The 15,355-nt window shown below is 44.5% G+C and overlaps 1 pseudogene; it reads right to left on the bottom strand.

Annotated features, from left to right (window-relative positions):
• Positions 1-4,054: 4,054 nt before the first annotated feature.
• On the bottom strand, positions 4,055-14,561 carry LOC116909175 (annotated as a pseudogene).
• Positions 14,562-15,355: the final 794 nt, after the last annotated feature.

The following is a 15,355-nucleotide window of genomic DNA, read 5'->3' on the forward strand; positions in this document are numbered from 1 at the left end:
GTTGCAGGGGACAGGACTGAGACCTGGGAAGTGTCACCCTGTTGCCACCTGCTTACAGGCCAGCCACCAACAAAGCACAGGCTCTCCTCGACACCTGCTGCAGAGCTTTCTGTGCTTCCCAATGCACCTGGCCAGGCGCTGGCTTCGAGGTCGGGTGGGTCTCAGGGAGGGGGCTATTGGAGGGAGGGAGAGAAGGGAGGGAAGGGGGACCACAGCCCTGTCGCTAGCTAGGTCTGCGGGAGGGGAGAAACATCGTTTTTCTTTTCTTTCCTTTCCTTTTTTTTTTTTTTTTTTTTGCAATTGTTGTTAGAATTCCCATTGTTTTCTGGTAATTCCCTCTATTTGCTCTGTACCTAGAATGTTACCCATGCTCTTCATGGCCCTACTCTTCAGGTTAAAGATTTTACTCTCGGGTTGGGGATTTAGCTCAGTGGTAGAGCACTTGCCTAGCAAGCGCAAGGCCCTGGTTGGGTCCCCAGCCCGGGGAAAAAAAAAAAGATTTTACTCTCCCATACCACACATGATCACATTATTTACTTTCAAATAAGGAAAACAGGCATGAAGAAGAGAGTTAACGTGTATGGTCTCAGGTAATCAACACATCATTAGTGCAGGACGGCATCCTAGGGTTTTGGATCACCCACGCTTCTGTTTTTGAGATCGACAGGCCTCTGCAGAAGCCTCCAGTTGGGTAGCAGAGAGTCTGGAATGGCTGAAATAATGGCTGCCCCCGCAAGGAGAAGGCTGGCCCTTCAGTGCCTCTGCAGCCCGAGGCATAGGTCTGCCAAGAGCACAAGGGCACTTGACCAGAGCTGGTAAGGGACTGCCTTTTGGATGATCCGTGAGACCTGGATGAACAGAGGCTTCCAGAGTCCTGATAAAGGGAAGGAGAGTCACATAGATATGATGGAAACAATCGATCTTTGGGCTGCAAGTCCTCCATTTCATTTATCCTTGCTGTGTACATATTACATGTAAATGACAAAGGCATCCTACTTTATCACATCTAGTCACTCTAGTTGTTAAAGTGTTCACTAGTGTAAACATAGTAGAGTTAGTACAACAATACACTGTGTCTCATTTTGTTAAAGAACTTTTTTATTTATACATATTTTACTTATTCACATTGCATGCTGCTCATTGCCCCCTGACACCCAGTTACTTTCTCCCGCAATCCTTCCCCAACTCTCCTAGTATATACTTCTCTGGCTGTATGAGGGCCAGCTATCTCAGTACATCTCTTCTTCCACCAAAGCCAATTTATCCTGTCCTGGGGGCAGGTGCTGAGGATACTGGTAATTGGATGCTCCAATTTGCTGGCTTTGGGAAGTTCATGCAGAACTGTCTGTGAACTTGGTACTTCATATAGACAGTTCACAAGAAGCACTGGTTTGGGTAATTTTCTTGAGAGTATATCTCAATCAAACCTACCCCCACTAATATCCTAACAATGGCAAAGGTAATGGGACACTATACATCTATTCCAGGTTTCTGTTGCAGTTTGTTGCAGTTTCCTCTCCAACCCGAATCGGCCAGTACAAAGAAAACGCAACTCAATTAATATGAAAACAATCTAGTGTCTAGATTGGGCAGATCCACCCTACACTGTCCTATTCCTAGCTCCCAAATCCCTCATCCCTTGCACCTTTTATTTGCCAGGTCTCCAGCTTCTCCTTCTCCCACGACAACTCTCTCCTCGCTTCTTTCCTTTCTCCTCCCCTGACTCCTCCCCCTCCTGACTCCTCCCCTCTCCTGACTCCTCCCCTCTCGCTCCCGACTCCTCCCTCTGCCCAAATCTCGAGCTCTTGCCTTTATTTTACAAATTCAGAGAGAACTCCAAGGCAAACCACAACAGGTTTCCATTTCTGAGAGCAGCAGAACAGAAGCCCACAAAGCTGGCAAAGTTAAGTGAGATCACACAGGGGACCAAAGAGTACACTGCTGCTTTCCTAGAGTGCATCCTAGAGGCTTATCATATCTATATACCCACAGATCCATATGCACTGGACACCAGGCTAGTGTTCAACATTCATTGCTTTTGTCACTCAGTTTGCCACAAATATTAGGAATCCCAAAAGTCAGAGAAATTTGGAGGTATGAATAAGTCCCAGGGGCTGGAGTAAGCTCAAAAGGTCTGTGACAACAAAGAACTGATTGAGAATCAGAGAGACAAGATGCTCACCAAGACCATAGTCGTATTCTATTAAGAAAATATGAATAATAAGCCATCAGGTGAAAATATAAAGTAGGAGGTCATAGCCCTGGAAGGGCTATCCTCTGCTTTCAGGGAAGCAGCCATTCCAGGCCCTCTGCCACACAATCACAGACTTCCCTAAACAACAGGCTGGCCTTTCTCAAAGACCTGGCTGGGCTTCTCCCTGTAGAATGGGAATGCAGAGTCCTTGAGGATCCACCAAGAGGCCTCCTCCACACAGGCTCCTTGTTGCCAAAGGAAAATGTTTCTGCAGAATCTGCCATTGCAGAAGGAGTTTCAACCAGGCTGCTCTTAGTTCCAGCTCACTACCTCACAGCTCTCTCTGCTGGCAACTGCTAGAACTGTAATAGGATGTTTGTTTGTTTATTAGAAATATCGTGGTGCTTCAACCGTTCCTACATACAAACTAAGTGGCTGCTCATTCATTTGTCATCCGGGAAAGCCGGGAGACTTTCCTGCCTCTTTACAATGAAAAATAATAGTACAAGTTCTGGACTGTCATTAAGCAAGGTATATTCGTGTACCACCAGCATTTCAGCGCAAAGACCTGGCCTCTTCACATCATAGCTATGGGGGGGGTTAAAATCTTTTTCCTCGGGGTTGGGGATTCAGCTCAGTGGTAGAACCCTAGCAAGCACAAGGCCCTGGGTTCGGTCCCCAGCTCCGAAAAAAAAAAAAAAGAAAAGAAAAGAAAAGAAAAAAAATCTTTTCCTCTTGTGCAGGCGAACCCATCCCACATTCAAATTCTCAAGCACTAATGAGATACTTAATTGGTTGAGGAAGATTTAAGGCAAGTTCGGGCCCTGTGAAGGCACTGAGACCACCCCACCCCACCCCCATTATTGCTACATGTCTTTATACTCAATGTCACAGTAGAGCTGGTGGAACTAGGAAACGGTCTTTCCTTGCTGGTTTATAAAGCTGGAACTAGAGACGCATGCCACGCGTGAGTCTGACTGCAGAGTCTCTGGGCATTCTTTTCCTCTTTAAAGTCGGATGGACTACAACCATTATGCATTCTAAAAAAACTCAAAATGTTCCTCAAACTACTTCCACAGCATCAAGATAGATTTCTGTAAAGAAACCATGCAATCTTTCAAAATTTACATGAACATGGAAAGAAATTAATGAAATAAATATTACATACAATCTCTTAAATTAAGAATTTTCTTACTCATTTACAATAAAATAACCAAGTGAAGTTACAAAAGGCATATATTACTGTGAAAAGAACACATGTTTTGCCGATTAATAATGGCAATTATAATTTAACATAATGAAAGAATATATATCTATTGCTTTCACCATACTCGATAAATACAGTATGAACAACATCCTCAAATGTATACTTTTCACAAGAATAATAAGTTAAATGTTTTTTCATATTGAGTTGTGGTGCAGTGGTGCGGATCAACTCAAAACAGCTAAAAATGAAGCACTTATTTCCCAACAACTATGAACTGAGCTCTGCCCAAGGCTTCCAGAGGGCAGAGGAAATGGTTCTAAGCTAAACACCCACTGAGTGCTGGCAAGGAGACTGTTACCAAATTTTGGAATGCAAGGGCTCCTCCACTTCCAGACACATAGAACTTTGTTAAAAAACATAAACAAGGTAAACAACCACCGCGAAGGAGGCCCAGAGCTACTCCTACCAGGGCATGTTCTTGGCATTAGTTTGAATTCTAGAAGCTTATACCTTAGGGAGGTGGCAGCCGCGGGCTCACACTGGTCTTGGAACCCCCTCCAAGGTCAGAGTTCTCACATCTGGACTGTAGCTAAGGCTTTCAGTGAAAGAAGAGATGGAATGATGGTTGGTAGCTGCTGGTGATGGGCTGATTCTTTTTTCTTTTAAAACTAGAGTTTCGAACTCTTCTGAGACCTAAAGCAAGTGTTTGGTATTCTTTGTTCTTTCTGCATCACAACCGCCCTGTTGTGGGCATTTTGTTCATCCATACGAAAAGTTCGTTAGCTTTTATTTAAACAAGAACAAAACTTTGCAATAATAATAATAGTAATAATAATGATAGTAATAATAATAATAGAGTGAAACCAGAAAACTGAAAGGGAAGGGGAGGGGCCCCTCCAGGCAGAGTTTGAGTCCAAGTGCTCAGAGGGGGAGGGGCCTTAAAGTCGGCCTGGGGCAGTGTCACTCCCCCAACAGTGCCCCCTGTAACGCCTCTCCCAACCCCTCGCGGGCACCCCCTTGCCTCAGTCCTCAGATATGGAGAGGCGGCTGAAGATGGGCAAGCGGTGACCAGGGCCCAGCCTGCGGGACTCGGAGCCACTGAGGCTGCGGGAGCTCAGCGAGCCACTCAGGTAACTGTCGCGGTCTGACAGCGAGTCCGGGGGACGGGGAGGTGCGTGGAACACCGGCGACTCGGACAAATGGAGCAGCAGCTGGAAGCTGAAGGGCCGCGAAGCTGGTGCGGGGGTCATGGCCGGCTGTGCAGGGGGCGGCGCGGGGTCCGCCAGGCCCTGCTGCTGGCTGCGGCAGTAGGCGGCAGCTGCGGCGGCGAAGCTGTGGGTCTTGTTGGCAAGTGGCGTGATTAGGCAGCTCAGCTCCAGGCCAAAGGTGAAGGCATTGTTGGCACACGAGGTGGTCGGAACAAGTGGTGCCCGGCGCGGCGGCTGCAGCGCAGCACAGCGCGGCCGCCACAGCCCCTGTGGTGGAGCACGTCCGGCCGCCCGGGGGCGTGGAGGCCGTCAAGGCAGAAGAGCTGGAAGAGGCTGATGAGGAACAGGACTAGGCTGAGAAGCAGGAGGGCCGCAGCATGCGAGATGTGGGGCTGTCGAGCAGCAGCGGGGACTCCAGTCCCCCGGCACCTGGTGGTGGCCTGACGGGAAGCTGGAGAAACTGAGGCAGTGGTGCAACATTGGCCACGGCTCCCGGGCAAAGCCCAGGTGCAGGGCGCCGTGGGCACCAAAGGCTCGCAGGTCCCCGGAGGCGCCACCAACCCTCCCCCCGCCATCCCCGATGGCGCGGGCGACTGCTAGTCTGCGTTGTGGATGAAATAGCAGCGTGGGCTGCAGGAGCAGAAGCTGATGGTGTGGAAGGTGCGGCACAGCTCCGTCTTGTATTTGGGGTGCCCAGTAAGGCTGCGCAGCTCATGGAAGCCATGCGGGAACTGGCACTTCTCCTGTACTTGCACGTACCGCTCTCCTTCAAGGGCCGGAACAACTCGGTCTTGTAGCTGTGGGATTGATCTGGGAGCCGCTGCCCCCCTTCTGCTGCTGCTGCAGTGCAGGAGGTGCTGGCTGCGCTCACCGTTCTCCCTGAAAGAGCGGTTCTGGAATTTGCTCTCAATGTTGACTAGCACCATGCCGCTGCCCCCTGAAGGCTCCTGGAGCTGGCCTTAGGTGGACGGGCAGTCCGCACCTGCCCAGCCACAGCTGCCACCATTAGGGTCTCCTGGGTACTTATTATTTTTTCACTTTAATTGTGTGCGCGCACGCCTACATTTTAAACTGATGTGAACAAAGAGAAACTGTTTGGAGGGATAAAAAGAAATGATAGAAGAGGTGAGGAAAGGAAGGATAATGGTATTGAGAGGTGTCGCGCCCACCTCGACCGGCAAGGAAGACGCAACACCGTTGGATCCTTCTCAATCAGCCTTTATTGCAGGAACACCTTATTGATGATACGGGGACCCCGAGGAACAAAGGCACTTGCCTTATATACAAAACAGACTGTGGCTGTAAATTTGTCCACTGGGGATTGGTGGAGTATGAAATAACCTATTTAGCATGAATATCACCCTGGCCTTGTAGGTGCTGGGGGTATGCCAACACATGCTCTGTAGGTGTTTACCACAAACGACCACCGGATGTCGGCGCCATCTATAGTCGCTCCCTACATCTCCCCCTTTTTTGTTTTTTTAAAAAATGAACCCATTATGCGGAGGTAGTGGTCTGAGAGAGGTCAGACATGCCTCACAGAGTGCCCAGCTCGGCCATGGCGAGCCACTCTTGCAGTTAGGACTGCACCCCAATGGCTAGAGATGACTGAGATGTACAACACACCGTTCTGGGCTATTGGTGTGCTAATAATAGGGGAGAGACAGAGCAGAGGGGCATAGGACCAGCCCGAATGTTCAAACGGGGCGTAGCCACCTCTGTCTATGACTGGTCTAGATCTGGGTGTCACGTCAATACATGTCATTGCTCCTGTCTTAGGTCGTTCCTCTCCAAAACTCGGCCTTACCGATCGTTGGAAAAACCCTATCGTCACTGGGCTCCTGCCTTAGGTTGGTCCGAGCCTGAGGAAAGTTGCCCGTCTCTGGATACAATGACTTCACATGACAGTGACAAAATATGATCTAGGGCGAACTCTCAATCTTTCAGAGAGGCCAGCCACACACTGGGAGAAGCACCGCTCTCAATGGCCGCCATAGCCTGGTAAACAACCGCTTTTTGTGTCTAGTATGTTCTCGCTGTAAAACGGCAAAAAACCATAGGCATACCCACATCCCAAGAGGACAATGGCCCCCCAGGCAAACATACCATGCCCATTCTTTTGAAAAATGAGAAAGCATTGGTGATCCACTTTTGGTGAAATCCCCAAACGTGATGGGTTCCATTCTGGTGTTGTTAAGGACAGCAATCTGCATCAGCAATTGTCTTGATAATTGTTCCGCTTCCATGGACCAGTTTCCTTTCAAATAATTTGAGATTTCTTTGCTCTGTTGAGAATACTGAGAAAGGTTAGCTTGCAATGGAGTAATACATAAGCCTCTAAGAGAGGAAACGCAGGACAGCTATGTCATATGATATAATGCCTCAATTTGTTCTTGAAGCAAATCTATTCGTTGGTTAGCTAATAGAAAGCCAGATGCCAAGTGGGCATTAAATTCTTCTTGTATCTCCAATGCCACTGCGGTTCTTTCTACAATCTGATTGATAGTCTCAGCCGTCTGTATTTGATTAGTCATAGGTTTAGTAGCAGCATGGCGATCCGCAGCAGAGCGGCCATGCGTATCCAAAATTAAAAAAATTAGAGTAAAAGAGCTAAGGACAACTGTTCTTTGGTGTTTTGCCATAGGCAATTCCCCCCTTTTTTTTGTAAGAGCTCTTTTAAAGTACGATGTGCTCTTTCTACAATTCCTTGACCTTGGGGATTGTATGGCAATCCTGTAGTATGTTTGACCTGTATTGTTTGGCAAAACGCCTGAAAAGACTTTGCAGTGTAGGCAGGTCCGTTGTCTGTCTTGAGACTGTCAGGCTTTCCCTAGGCTGTCCACGCCTCTTAAGCAATGACTAATGGCATTACGAGCCTTTTCACCAGTCATCAGAGTGGCATGTATAATGCCAGAACAGGTGTCAACAGAAACATGTGCATATTTTAAATTTCTAAATTGAGATATGTGTGTAACATCTATCTGTCAGAGTTTTAGTGGAATCAGACCACGAAGGTTAATTTCCACCTGAGGAGGGTTGTGAAACTGAACACAATTCTGGCAACGTAATACTACATCACGAGCTGCAGCTCTAGAGATTTTAAATTTTTGTTGAAGAGTGAAAGCAGGAACATGAAACTTTTGATGAAATTCTCTGGCGAGATCAACTGGGGCTGCATGAAAAATAAATTCTCTACAAGTACTAGCATCCACCAGAGCGTTATTACTGGCCATGGGACCAGGTAAATTAGTATGAGCTCGAATATGTTGTATGAAAAACTTATTTTTCCTGGCCCAAATTAATTTTTGCAATTCTAAAAGAATTTGACATATAGTACTAGTCGACCTAATTGGCCCTGTAATTTCAAGTGAGCGCACAGCATTAACCACATAAGCAGAATCAGAAATTAAATTGAAAGAATCATGAAATCTTTTAAAAACTTCTAACACAATTTTACATTCTGTAATTTGGGGGTGCCTGGCTCCTAGGATAAGAGTTCTATAAAAATATTATCTCAATTTAGACCTGTTTCTCTAGGTTGGCTTATGTCACATATTGTCTAGAATGACTCTATCTAAATTATCAGTTTTATGTCAACTTCTTGTTATAGATGTTATAATTTTTTAACCATATCCAATAACTTAAAGGCCAATAATCTATGACCAAGGCATGTAGAGCATATTTATACATTTAAAACCAGTCAGAAACAAAATTGAAGTGGTTACACATGTCTTTAATATTTAGATCAAGCACCATTTTTGCTTTTCTAGCTGTGATTTTAAAAGAAGCACCTTGTCACCTGCTAAGTCTAATAACAAGTCAGGGATTTTTCTAAGAGAAACAGCCATCAGCTCCCATACCAAGAAGCTGAGGAGCTGCTGGCGCCTTTAAGATCAGCTCCTGCAGATGCTCCGCCCCCGGGCAGCTTCTCCAGCTGACCTAGGCTCCTTGTTGCAGGTACAGGGCTCCAAAAGCCTATTGAAACTGTTTTTATTTATTTGTTCTCTATTTAGAAACGAGTTAAGACCAAATCAAGGTGTGAACGACCTGTAGATAAAGTTTTTACCATTTTTTCTTTTGAACATGAAACATAAAACATTTAAACAGCGAAAAACAAAAACCACAGACATAAAATGACAGACATGGACAGCTTGGTGCACCAAGGACAGACAATAGACATAAAGGGAAAAAACTAGATGGTGTCCCACTGAAAGGACCCAGATATCTTATCTATGGAATTTAGAACCAGAAATAAGCATTTCTCCAATAGGAGCCAGCAGAGAGGTAGGATGTCTCTTGCCTTCCTTCTGTCCCTAGGAGTGATCTGAAAATTTTTCATTCTCTTTCTCCAAAGGATCAGCGAAGAGTCCAGGAGGACTGTTTTTTCCCAAACCCATTCTCTCTCATGTCTAGGGTGTAAACTATCTCTAGTCAGGGTCCAAAGACTAAAACATAACTCTAAAAGAATGCATACACAAAAACACTTTACCATTACCTTGTCCCTTTTTTATTACAAGTTTTACTCACGCTAGCCCAAATCATCGAGGCCTTTTCTAGCCCATCTTACCCCAATATGTCCCTGTTTTATGGCTCCAGGAGATAAGGGATGCCAAAAGGTTTTATGGCCCCTGGTTCTTGGAACAGAGCTACTAAATCAGGAGAAGGATCGGATCTTCGGGTCCTCTTTATTTTTATCTCGTCCTGTCGGAGTAAAAGTTTGTCGAGTTGATGAAGCATCTGCATTTGAAAACACATCTGGTTAGGCTTGAGCCAACCGGTTTCCTGGAATGCTCTCTGTTTTAACTTTCACCTTTGGCTGTTGGCAGTTTTGTGGTCCTCGGGGCTTCTCTGTCCCCCAACCTGGGGCATTTTGACCATAGGGGCAGGAACTGGCTGCTGTGGGGATAGGATCAAAGGTACTCTCCATGTTAATGATGACTAAAGAGAAAAATAACTTAATGTTGGAGACTGACTCCTCTCTTGGAATAAAACCAACAGATAAGGTAGGCTCCCTTAAAGAGCTTCTCTTAATGAGCACTCTCTTTCTGTGAGCAAAAGTTGAAGGTCAGGCCTTCAACTGGCAGAAATTTTTTTTCTTGTTCTTGTTTTCCTTAGAGTCCTCCCCCACCTCACTCTCAGCCTTTTTAGATCATTCCTCCTGTAGCATTTCTAACGCAGCCTGTCCCTTTAAGGTTCCTTGTTCCCAAGCAAAATGTAAATCTCTCCCAGCTTATCTCAGCTGTCTACCTGAGATTCCCAGAGACTGCGAACCAAGGTGCAATAGCATCGCATTAACTAAGAAATCTCTCTATAGTGCTTTTTTTATCCTAAGCCTTTTTTCTTTCAAACAGCTCCTGAAGAGCCAGAAAAATTGGATGAGACTGAGAAGTCTCCATGCTCGCTGCAGCAGCTCTGCAGCTAGTTTCGCTCCCCACTACTGTGTGGGCTGGGAGCACCAGCACAGATAAAACACTATGCTTCAAAAATTAACGTTGGCTATCAACCAACACACCGCCACTACAGCGGGGTCTATAAAATTAAGTTTCCTTTCACTACACCTGCTCCATAGCCAAAGAGAGGCAGGCTCTGGTTAAACTCCCCCAGTCTCCAGGGGTGAGACAGTATCTGCCAAGAGCCTCAATTTGAGCGATAACAAAAGCTGTGTTGACTCCATAGGTTTTGACTGACTCTGCTAATTGTTTTATTGTCTTAAAGTCAACAGGTTCATGATGTCGCTGTCCGTTTACATCCAGAAAAACTGGAAAACTCAATCTTAACTCTTTCCATACTTCTGGGCAAAAAGAAGTACCTCTTGCAGACTTCACCATTGTTTTACCTTGAAAGTTATACGGTGGTGCAGGAGGTGCTGTTGGCATAATTGTCTTCTTATTTAAGTCCTTGGTTTGTTTCTGCATAGCGTAAGTGTTTGGCCAGTCAGAATGATAAATCTCTTTCTCATAATGAGCTACCTCCTCCTCAAGGTCAGCTAAGTCACTATCACTAAACTCTGAATCACTAGACATCTCCAAGGTCAATGCCTTTAATGAGGGATAAATTTTCTTTGTTCCTTGATCCTGATTACTATTCCCGCCTTTGTCTGTCCTCTCCTTGATCTTTTCTGTCTTTTCTTTTACCTCTTTTCCTCCTTTTCCTTTCTTTCCTTCCTTCAAAACTTTCTCTCCTTCTGACATACTCTCCTGTTGCTCTGTGAGGATTCTCTGACCTGTCCTAACAGCTTCCTCACACCGTTTATCTTCTAAGCAGGCACGGACCATACGCCAAAGCAGCTTTGTCCCTGGTTTAAGCCTGCCCACTGTAGTCTCCTTATCCAGATCTTTTCCCAGCTTCTCCCATGCTCTCAAAGTGAGCGACCCTGAACTATAAACCACGGAGCACAACGGTTACACTCATCAAGAAAACACAACAGGATTTTTTCTTTTTCAATTTTAAATTTATTGCTGACCAAGAAGCTCCAGAAGAGCTGACAGGAGCGGGTGAGGTGAGCTTCCCATGCTTTTACGACCTTATTTATGATCGATTTGCGAGCAAGGCAAGCTGGCGAGCTGGCGTGTTTATTTACACACGAATCTTGTGGCTCATCAGTGGACTCTTCCCAACAAATGCATTCGTGCCCTGGACGGTGGCAATTCAGACAGAAGCAACACCACAACACAAAAAGAGTATAAGGCAAGAGTGCTAGTCCAACCCACAAAGGATCAAATGGAAAAGACAACATTACCGTGCTCCACAAACCCCTTTTGCCTCTAAACCAAGGCTATCATTGTCTCTGCTTTTCCAGAGAACTTTATTGTCCTACCAGGGAAGTTTTACAATCCCTTATCCCGGAGTTTTATTGTCCCAATTTCAGGAACTTTACCGTTCCACTTCTAGGAACTCTATTGTCCCAATTCCGGCAACTAACTGCCACCCCCTGGGAACTTACCGTCGCCGACCTCCTGAGGCTGAAAAAGTTCTGGATCCAGACAAGAAAAGATTTTCTCGGTCCCGTAAGGCCACCAGTTGTCGCGCCCACCTCGACCGGCAAGGAAGACGCAACACCGTTGGATCCTTCTCAATCAGCCTTTATTGCAGGAACACCTTATTGATGATACGGGGACCCCGGGGAACAAAGGCACTTGCCTTAAGTACAAAACAGACAGCATGGCTAAGGACTTGTCCTCTAGGGATTGGTGGAGTACAGACATCTTATTAACATGCTTATCAACTATGGCCTAGTAAAGATGTCAGAAGAAAGCTAAAGGTGGTAATAATACAAGCGACCACTAGATGTCAGTGCTAATAATAATTGCTCCCAACAGAGAGGCAGAGATAAGTGCAATATATGGTATATGCATATATGAAAATTACACACACACACACACACACACACACACACTTGTGCAATAGCAGCAGGTACTCAGCAGGTAAAGAACTTGCTGCACTAGTGTGATTATTAGAGTTCAGTACCTGGGACCCATGGTAGAAAGTATGAACTGAAAATTGTGGCACATATGTGCACAGACACACACACACTTATCCACAGGCAAAGAAACCTTTGAAAATTCATAAGATTTTGACTTTAGAGGCGCAAGGATCAGGAGTTGGGAATGAGGTCACCCCAAAATTCACTTGCCTCAAAAAATTCAAGAACAGAGATTTGACCTAAAGTAATGTGTCCTATTAAAGTGTGCCAAATTTAATGTGCAAGTATGCATGGCATAAACAACAACAAATATTAGGTTAGAAATATCAAATTGCTGGTCCTTTATATTATTTGAAAAAAAGAAACAAAGAAACAAAAAAGTGAGAAAAGAAACTAAATGACAAACTTATGAAGGGAAGTAGAAGCCATCGAAATTAAGGCAGGGAATGAAAGAAAATGGGCTGGGGGTGCTCTACTTGAAGGAGGAAAAGACTTTAGACTCTCTGCTCTGATGAAGCTGACTAAGGTGGTGCCTGCAGGTCCTTCACAGGCACTTTTGCCCTGGCTGCTCAGCTTGGGCATAGTTGTCTGTCCTCTTGTATTCTGTGCGGATTCCAGGCAAGGCGAGCAGTGGGAGAGCCGGGTCTCCAGCTAACTGGCTAAGCTGCTGTGCTTCAGAGCACAGGGTACTTTGTTGCAGCTTGAGCAGGAGCTCCTGAGTCTGCACAGCCGCTGCCACAATGTTTCCACCGCACTCCTGCTTTTCTCCCCTGTGAAATCCCCTCCTGAGTCATGTTTGGTGCTGGCTGTTGTCCTGAACTGCTGCCAAAGAAAAACAAGCTCGTTCCTGAAGAACTATTGCTGAACAGGTCCTCTTCCCCCATATCCTAATAACTTTTAACTTCCATTACCTATGCTGGGCGGTGGGCTAGAGGAGGGGTTGAATTCTTATTAAAAGTAGGTTGCGTGCTCGCTTCGGCAGCACATATACTAAAAATAGGTTGCAAAAACCTTTGCCTACATCCTGCTGTAGTAGAAATAAGGAAAAAGCAAAGTATTTTGTACAAAATACTTTATCAGAGGTCTTAACCTCCTAAGGCTTCCTCAAAGAAGCTCTGAAGATAATTTTAGGAAGTATTTAATAATCCTGTATGTGGTAAAAGAGGAGAGGCACTTGGGTCAACTAAAATTCAATTTTATTAGTCTGGCCCTGAGTCTGCAGCACATCTATCAGGCTCTTATGGCTCTTAGAGTCTCTAGGGGAGAAGTAATGTGTAATTCCTAATAGGAGGACTGTATTTATATGTTACTAGTCCTTTCCCCCTTGCAGCTTTATTACACTTTATTTGTTCTCCATGCTTACTGGTTTAGGTAATATATGCCCCAGGGGTATTCTTTTTTTCAACCCAGGTATTTCATACTCTGTTTGTCTTTTCACTTGATAAGTCTCTTGTTTGCCAAGGATTTTTCTTTCACATTTTTTTGTTGAGAATGGTTTTTTTTGTTTGTTTGTTTGTTTGTTTTGTTTTTCTGCTTTTGACCAGAGTTTCTCTTCCTCCTTCTTATATATTTTATTGTCTTTATCATTTTATTATTATATTTGTTATTTTGTACAAAAACTCTATCTATTTCTTGGATGTTTTCTTACAAGATTGACTTTATTTATTTTTTTCCTTCCTTCCTTTTCTTTCTTTCTTCCTTTCTTTCTTTCTCCCTTCCTTCCTTTCTTTCTTTCCTTCTTTCTTTCAAGTTCCTTTCTTCCTTTTCCCCCTCCACTCTTTCCCTCCTTTTGAATTTAACATTTTCCCCTATCTATGTATCCATTCCTTCTATCATCTCTTCAATGCCTGAGATTCTCTATTCCATCTGTTGTAGTCTGTTATTAAGGTCTGCCTCTGAGAGACTATTTGAGTTCCTACATTTTATTCATCCACATCTCTGTTTAAGTTTTTTTTATTCATTTCTTCCACAGTTAGGGTTTTCAGATTTCTTTATTTTTTCTCTTTAAAGACCTCTACTATATGTGCAAATGTTGTTTTAATTTTTTTATTCTCGTTCTTCAGTCATGCTGACATATTCAGGGCCTTCTGTGATAGTGTTGATGGTCTCCTAGACATTTGAATGCCCTGCTGTTACTGGTTGTGTTTTTGTACTAGTCTGTCTGTAGGCATCTGGGATTGGGAAGATTGTAATTTAGGTGCTGGAGTCTGGTTTTGTGTGATAGAAAGTATTTGATCTCAAACCATGAATTTCACCATCCTTTTGTCCATTTAGTTTCGATAAAAGATGCACAAGCAAGCTTTATATTTATGATAATCCTTTAATTAGCACAGAAATCAGGAACTGGGCAGGATAGCTATCCTGTACACTATTATGTGCTATTTCTCAACCAATACCCATTACACTTCCATGGTTTTGTCTGGACTTCGCTTTTAACTCCACTAGCAAATTCCCTATGGCCATTATCTAAAGATTCTTACCTTCATGGTGGCTTTCCTCTGTTTACCTTCTTTCATCTACCCCTGTCATGGTCTCCCTCCCACCCCAAGTTGGGAACACCAGAGAACACTGATCTCAATTCTGCACAGCTTTTGAGGATAGGCATTTTTATTTACAATTCAAAAATAACTTCTGGGCAAGGTCACTTAAGAGTATGGATTAGTGTTTTCTTTCTTTTGTTTTGTTGTTGTTGTTTTTCATTTGGCTTTGTCTGTTTGTTTGGTTGGTTGGTTGGTTTTTGAGACAGTGTTTCTTTATTAGTATTTTCAAAAGCCAATTGTTTGATTAAGATATCTGGGGTGAGAAAGGACTCACACCATACCTTAAATCTTGTGTATGGTAAATCAAGAAATTTACTAAAACTTGAAGGGCCCTGTTACCTCTTCAGCCCCCAGGGTTTATATAGGTACCTCTGGATATTCTCTAATTTACCTTATTGATCAGGATGGTCTTAAACTCAGAGATCTGCCTGCCTCTGTCTCCCAAATGCTAGAATTAGAGGGGTGTGCGAGCATGCCAGGCTAGTGCCCTGAATAATTTCAAGAACTGAGTAGTCTCTCCCTGCTAAGAAAGATTTTGATATGCATGCTGTGCAGACATTTTCAGGGAGTCATGAAATCAGTATGATCTTGCTGACTCATGCCTGCTGAGGCCTGCCTGGCTCTGCCAGGTAGTGCCAAAGCTGCTGATTCATGTTTACTATCCAGAGTCTACCAAACTGGATCGCTGATGTATCTGTATGGGTTTGTGAGTAGATCGCTGCTGCTGCTGACCTGTGAACCGATCACATGATTTCCCATCTGACAAAACAGATGGGAGTTGCT

Source organism: Rattus rattus, chromosome 1 (assembly GCF_011064425.1).
Source record: "Rattus rattus isolate New Zealand chromosome 1, Rrattus_CSIRO_v1, whole genome shotgun sequence".
Lineage (NCBI taxonomy): Eukaryota > Metazoa > Chordata > Mammalia > Rodentia > Muridae > Rattus > Rattus rattus.